General features: G+C 42.3%; 1 long non-coding RNA gene across 1 annotated transcript; it reads right to left on the bottom strand.

The window, feature by feature from the left end:
• Positions 1-1,485: 1,485 nt before the first annotated feature.
• On the bottom strand, positions 1,486-7,304 carry LOC138422225 (uncharacterized). The gene is made up of 2 exons (XR_011249800.1): positions 6,741-7,304; positions 1,486-2,253 (listed from the first exon to the last, which is right to left on the bottom strand). It is a non-coding gene; the product is annotated as an uncharacterized lncRNA (long non-coding RNA).
• Between the last annotated feature and the right edge of the window lie 662 nt (positions 7,305-7,966).

Here is a 7,966-nt window from a genome sequence, read left to right as displayed (position 1 = left end):
CTTCAATCCTGTTGCCTCCAATGGCTCCTACTTCTAAGCGGTCAGAATGCCACACTGTTCAAAAAATCCTGTCTCAGCCTCCCCAGCACTGATTCACTCCTTGCAGTTCAGCTTCTGTGGTCATCACTCGACAGAAACTCCTTTTAAGAGCCTCCTTTGACCTAAATCCTAAGTCCAGTGGCCTCACCCCAGTGTTCATCTCCTTTTCCTTCTCTGTAACGTGATCAAGTGCTTCTTGATTCTTTTCGGCTTCTTTGACATTTTTTCCTGCGTCTCCTATTTCTCGGACAGATCCGTCCATGTCCCTTGCGTTCTCCTTCCGTCCTCTACAGATGTTCCCCATATCTCTGTTCTAAGCTATCTCCTTCTTTCCTTCTTTCCCCCTTTCACCGTCCCATTCACATTCATAACTTTTTAAATTACCTTAAGATGACTTCCCCCCAATTTATTTCCAGTTCCATTTTTACTCTTGACTTTTAATTCCTGCTCCTTACTGAATGTTTGTCCCTGGATGACCTACCAACCCCTCAAATTCAGCATGTCCAAAATAAGATAGTTTCTTCCCAAATCTTTTTCTTGACTATCTCCTCTCTGTTAAAGGTACCAAGAAGCTCCTAGTAACTCAGAAATAAAATTCTATAGTCATCACTGGCTCCTTCATCTTCTTGTTCCATCCTCCAACAAATCAGACACGATGTTCTGTTACTTTTCAAAACGCCCCTTCCTTCCATCATCACCCTCTAAGTTATTACTTTTGCAATAGCTTAATGTACTTTAATTCCTGTTTCTACATCTTGTCTAGCTGGCTTGCTGCCACTAGACTAATGTTGCTTAATACATGCTGAATGAATAAATGAATAACTGAAGCACAGATTTAATTATGCTTCCTGGTGGTTACCTCCCTATTGTTGACTAAATGAAATTCAGACACCTTAACCTGAGTTCCAGACTCTTTGAATCTGGTTCTAGAATCTATCTCTATTTTTCCAGCTCTCAGTTCAGTTCAGTTCAGTTCAGTCACTCAGTCACGTCCGACTCTTTGCGACCCCATGGACTGTAGCATACCGGGCTTCCCTGTCCATCATCGAGTCGGTGATGCCATCCAACCAGCTCATCCTCCTGCCTTCAATCTTTCCCAGCATCAGCTCTAAATCTTTTCCAGCTGTAAATCTTTCATATCCTGTATGTTTCAGTCAAATATGCTATCATTTTTCAAGCTGTGTCCTGCAATACAATAGTACCCTTCAGGAGGTTAATACTTGTTTGTTGATTTTAAGTTCTTTGGTAATTAAATGTAACCAATGTCAAAGAGATTTCCTGTACAATGCTCAAAGCCTTTACTATTCTAATATACACTGTTAATTTCCAATTGAGGGGGAAAGTATGTGCTATTTCTCAATGCTATTTGACCATGAACCCTATTTAAGGGACCATCACTTATCTCACTAGACACTAATGTTCCCAGGAACGCATTTTGACACAGGCTGATACAGATGCCCCTTTATTCCCCAAGCATACTCCCTTCCTAACATCATTCTCTTAGATTAGAATAGTGATTCTCACCAAAGTCGACTTTGCCCTCCAGGAGAAATGCAGCAATGTCTACAGACATTTTGGTTGTCCCCACTGGGAGGGATATCCAGTGGAGAGAAACCAGAGATGCTCTTAAATGTCCTGCAAGGACAGGACAGCTCCAACAGCAAAGAATCACCCAGACTCAAAACGTGAATAGTGCCGAGGCTGAGAAACCCTGATCTGGAATAACCTCACTTTCGCCTCCCTGGGCCAGGGAAAGCTGTATCCATTTCTTCAAATCTAAGTTCAGTCGCTCAGTTGTGTCTGACTCTTTGCAACTCCTTGGACTGCAGCATGCCAGGCTTCCCTGTCCATCAGCAACTTTTTTAAAGTCTGGATCAAATACATTCTCTTCAATGAATACTTGATGTTACTGCCTAGGTTTTTCTCTCTTCTAACCATCCACAGCACTTTGTAACTTTTCCCCATATAGCATTTATCCAACTCTTCCCCATATTATACATATTTATGTACATTTAGAACATCTTATAGTAGACCTTAATGTTTTTCAGTATAGAGGCAATATTGTGATCATTTTTTCCCTTTCTCCAAATAGCTGGCAGAGCAGCAACAGTCTGTTCTCACTTAAAAAGCAAAATGGGGACTTCTCTGGAGGTCGAGTGGTTAAGACTCCATGCTTCCACTGCAAGAGTGCAGGTTCAATCCCTGGTCGGGGACCTAAAATCTCACGTTAAAAAAAAGAAATAAAAAATGAAAATTAATCTCACTTCATTTCTGTCCCCTCCTAAGCTTAATTGTTCACCCGGTCTTGTCAGCATTTCCTTCACATTCCCCCACATCTTTCTTTTTCCTTCCATGTCCATTGCTACTGCCTGTTCACACTTTAAGGCGCCATGCCCTTATTTCAGTGACAGGGAGGGGAAAGGCTGTCACGGAGAGAGCTCACTCTGAAGTCTGATTCTCCTTGAGTTGACCCCAGGCTCCGCCCTTTCCCACCGGTATCTATACCCAGGCGGAGTACTCGCCTTTTCCCAGGAATTGTGGCTCTTCCTGCCAGTGTGATTCTATCCACCTTGCAGAGTTTCTGTAAGCCTCAAAGACAAGTTCAGAAATGATCTGAAATATAGTGGGTGCTCAACAAGTGAACTCTCCTAGTCAGTCACTTCTGAAGGGTGCTTCCTACCTCCAGGCTCTGCTCCGAAGCCTTTTCTTTGATCCTCTATCACCACAACATCCAAGTTGCTGGGATTCAGAGCTCTGGAGATTGATTACCAATTTACTGAAAGAATCATTAATGTTAGTCACTCAGTCGTGTCCAACTCTTTGTCACCCCATGGACTGTAGCCCACCAGGCTCCTGTGTCCACGGAATTCTCCAGGCAAGAATGCTGGAGTGGGTTGCCATTTCCTTCTCCAGGGGCTCTTCCTGGCCCAGGGGGTTGAACCCAGGTCTCCCGCATTGCAGGCAGACTCTTTACCGACTGAGCCACCAGGGAGCTATTTTACTGAAAGAAACTTATCTTTAATTCCAAACCCTCAGCTTCTGACAGGTGGGTCCAGTCACTGCTTCAAAGCACCCTGAGCATTCTCAGCTCCACATACTGCTCTGGGGCTCTCTCTTGAAAACCACTCGTCCTCTTTATTCAGATCCTACTCATCCTTCCATCTCAGTTCACCTCTTCATTCTGCACAGTCTCTGTGACTCTGACTAACAAGGATCCTTTTCTTTTCTGAATATTCAGAGTCCTTACAGTCTTCCCTTAATGAATCAATTAATCTCCACTGCCTAATAGATTCTCATGTGGGGAACTTCTACGATTACCTGACTTTCTGTGTGTTCTCTTGCTTTCTTATTTTAGACTGTAAGTTGTTTGAGGACAATAGCCACATCTTACGATGTTGCCTTGCACACACTAGAAGGCTCCAAAAATATTCAGTCCAAAACAGTTGGTGTCCTCTTAACTCTGAGCAAAGAGTTGGACACGACTGAGCAACTTTCACCTCACTAGCTCTGACGATGCCTTAAAATGTCTCTTCTCTTAAACCTCATGGCCTCCTTTAGAGGGTTCCTTTGGTACAGGCCGAAATGGAAAGTGACACCGATTCCACAGGGGAGCCAGGAGAGGGAGGTCAGTGCACCCAGGCTCTGAGAAAATTCTTCTAAACAAGAATAAAGGCAATCAGACACTAACATCTTAATTAATAATTTTAATGGCTTATCCAAAATAATCCTCTTGATTTGGAAGGATTATGTTCCACTTGACAAAACTACCAACCCATGTGGAAAGATGTCTCATGTGCTGCTCTTGCAGTTACAACAGCCCCTGGTGGGACACAAGGGGTCATCCAGCAAAGTGATCCAGCCAAGGGCTCGGCTGGTGGGAGCCTTGTCCCCAGGCAAGCAAGACAGCCCCGCACCAGGCGCCAGCATCCTAAAACCAACAACAGTCTGGAAATAATCCCAAGTCTACAGAGAGGTTATCCAAATGGGTTCAGTGGTAAAGAACCTGTCAATGCAGGAGACTTGAGTTTGATCCCTAGGTTGGGAAGATCCCTTGCAGAAGAGAATGGCAACCCACTCCACTATTCTTTCCTGGGAATCCCACGGATAGAGGAGGCTGGCGGGCTATAGTTCATGAGGTCACAGGAGAGCTGGATACAACCTAGCAACGCAGCAACAACAGCAATTCCCCCATATAGCATTTCATTCAGTTCAGTCGCTCAGTCATGTACGACTCTTTGTGACCCTGTGGACTGCAGCATGCCAGGCTTCCCTGTCCATTACCAACTCCTGGAGTTTGCTCAAATTCATGTCCATTGAGTCGGTGATGCCATCCAATCATCTCATCCTCTTTCATCCCCTTTTCCCCTTGCCTTTGATCTTTCCCAGCATTAGGGTCTTTTCCAAGGAATCAGTTCTTTGCATCAGGTGACCAAAGTACTGGAGTTTCAACTTCAGCATCAGTCCTTCCAGTGAATATTCAGGACTGATTTCCTTTAAGATTGACTGGTTGGATTTCCTTGCAGTCCAAGGGACTCTCAAGAGTCTTCCCCGACACCACAGTTCAAAAGTAACAATTCTTTGACGTTCAGCTTTCTTCTTAGTCTACTGGAGAAACTATAGCTTTGACTAGATGGACCTTTGTCAGCAAAATAATATCTCTGCTTTTTAATATGCTGTCTAGGTTGGTCATAGCTTTTCTTCCAAGGAGCAAGCGTCATTTAATTTCTTTTAATTTCACTAGATTTACCTTTCTGCCCTTTCTATTAACTGTGGTCATTCTCTATTTTTTTTTTCTAAACTATTTGCAGAGAATACTTTAACGTGTATTTCATAATAATAATAATGCTGCTTTTGTGTATAAAATTCAACAGCAGAGTTATCAACTTCACTAAATTAAACATTGATAGGATTCTCTCACCTAATCAACCATTTATTCTCCAGTTTTGTGAATTGGTCCTGTTATGTTGTTTATAGCATTTCCCTCCATTACAGGATGCAATCTAGAATCAGGGATTGCTTTTGGTTTTTATGTTGATTTAGTCTCCTCTATTCTGAACTACATCCACAATTTTTCCTTATCTTTTATAATAGCAATGTGTTTAAGGAATACAGTTTCTATCCAAATAATAAAATGTTTGTAGGTCAAAGACCCTAAATATTCCACAAAAAAACTTGGAATAAATTAATTCAGGAAAGTTGCAGGATACAAAGTCAGCACACAAAACTCAGTTGTTTCTATACACTAACAGTGAATAATATGAAAAGGAAATTAAGAAAACAATCCCATTTACAATAGCATCCAAAAAGAATAAGATACTTAGAAGTAAACTTAACCAAGGAGGTTTTACCAAGGAGAAGGAAGGCACTGAAAACAACAAAACATTGTTTAGAGAAATTAAAGACACAAATAAATGGCAAAACTTTCAATACTCACGAAGGGTAAAATGTCTGTACTAGTCAAAGCAATCTACAGAGTCAGTAAAATCCCTATCAACACCTCAATGGTTTTTTGTTTTTTACAGAAAAAAAAAAAAAAACCCTTGAAATTCATGTGGAATCTCAAAGGACCCCAAATAGCCAAAAGAATCTTGAGAAAGAAAAATAAAGCTAATCTCTAAAAGCACATTACAAAACACAGTAATCAAACTATAAAGCACTGGCGTAAAGCCAGACATATAGACCAATGAAATAGAGTAGAAAGCCTAGAAATGGCCTATACACGGTCAGCTGGCCTTCCACACGTGTACCATGGCTACACAATGGAGACAGACAGTATTCTGCAAAAAATGGTGTCAGGAAAACTGGATATTCACATTCAGAAGAATGAAGCCGGACCCTTACCTTACACCATACACATAAACGAACTCAAAATGAATTGTAGACCATATATAAGACCTGAAGTCATGAAACTCTTAAAAGAAAACATGGAGGGAAAGCTTCATGACATTGGATTTAGCAATGATTCCTTGGAAATGACACCAAAAGTAGAGGCAAAAAAATAGACAAATGGGACCACACCAAACTTTAGCACTTTTGCACTGCAAAGGAAAACAAGCAATCAAAGCATGAAAGAGACAAGCTACAGAAGAGGAGAAAATATTTATAAACCATATAACTGGTAAATGGCTATTATCCAGAATATATAAAGAACTCATAAAATTCAACAATAAAAAACAAAACTTCAATTAAAAAATGAAAAAGACTTGAACAAACATTTCTGCAAAGAAGATATACAAATGGTCAATAAGCATATGAAAAAGTGCTCAACAATATTAAACATAAGGGAAATGCAAATCAAAACCACAGTGAGATATCACCTCATACCATGAAGATGGTCACTATCAAAAAACAAACAAACAAAACAAAACCTAAACCCCCATACAGGCAGAAAGCAACAAATGTTGGAGAGGAGGTGGAGAAAAGGAAATTCTCACGCAGTGTTGGCGGGGATGTAAAATGATGAAGCCACTATGGAAAACAGATGGCGTTTCCTCAAAAAATTAAAAATAGAACTACCATATGATCCAGCAATCCCTCTTCTGCAGATCTAACCAAAAAACTGAAAACAGGATCCTGAAAAAATAGTTGCACACCCACGTCCATAGCAGCATTATCCACAATAGCCAAAATGCTGAGACAACTTAAATGTCCATCAACAGCCATGAATGGATAAAGAAAATGAAGTATATGCATATACGTACCATGGAACAGTATTCAGCCTTTAAAAGGAAGGAAATTCTGACACATGCTGGAGAATGGGCAAACTTTGAGGACGTTGTGCTAAGTGAACTAAGCCAGTCACAAAAGGGCTGACGCTGCATCATTCCATTCACATGAAGCATGCGAGGAGGTCAGACTCAGAAGCAGCCAGCAGAATGGTAGCTGCCAGGGGCTCTGAGCGGGGGAGCAGGAGGGCCCCCCGTGATGAATACACACGACGAGTTCTAGAGACCTGTTACACAGTGCGCGTGTGGTTGATGCTGCTGCCCTGCGCACTTTAAAATGGTTAAAGGGGCAAATCTTACGTTAGTGTTTTCCACCACAGCTAAATGGCTAAACAACCAAAACAGCCGCCCTTTGGGGTTTGTCGGATGATTCCTCACGATTGGAATCTGTTTATGCGGGGAAGTTGTGTTCTCCTCAGGGCGTCCTGGAGGCATGTGGTATCCACCTGCCTCTCAACGCCGATGTTAGTTTTACTGAAGACGTGGTCTTGTTTCTCCACTGGGTAGTTACTCCGCCTTCCTTGGCAGCTGATAGGCAATCTGTGGGGAAATACTCTGAGATTGTGAAAACATGGCACTTCTCAGCAAAACTTCCCCTGAAGTTAGCATCCGTATATCCATCCTTGACTACCTAAGTTTTTATTATGATGCTTCAAAAATGCTTTTCCAACATAAGAACTTTTCATACATTTTCACCCATGAATTCTTTCACATTTATTGACCGGAACTTGACTTTCTGGGCTTCCCCATGGCTCAGCAGTAAAGAATCCCCCTGCAATGCAGGAGCCACAGGAAAAGCAAGTTTGATCCCTGGGTCGGAAAGGTTCCCTGGAGGAGGGCATGGCAACCCACTCCAGTATTCTTGCCTGGAGAATCCCATGGACGGAGGAGCCTGGTGGGCTATTCCGCGAGACCATAGGGTTGCAAAGAGTCAGGCATGACTGAAGCAACTTAGCACGCATGCACTTGGCTTCCTGCTGTGGTGAAAGCCCTTCCTTCTCATCCATTGACTCATTCATCCACTGATCTCTTTATTACTGGTGTGGATTCAGAGCCCTATTTTCTACTGCTACTGCTACTGCTAAGTCACTTCAGTCGTGTCCGATTCTGTGTGACCCCATAGAAGGCAGCCCACCAGGCTCCCCCGTCCCTGCGATTCTCCAGGCAAGAACACTGGAAATTCACTACTGTCCTCCACTATT

This window comes from Ovis canadensis, chromosome 17 (genome assembly GCF_042477335.2).
Source record: "Ovis canadensis isolate MfBH-ARS-UI-01 breed Bighorn chromosome 17, ARS-UI_OviCan_v2, whole genome shotgun sequence".
Taxonomy (NCBI): domain Eukaryota; kingdom Metazoa; phylum Chordata; class Mammalia; order Artiodactyla; family Bovidae; genus Ovis; species Ovis canadensis.
The sequence above is the reverse complement of the archived record's forward strand: the minus strand, read 5'-3'. Positions and strand labels throughout refer to the sequence as shown.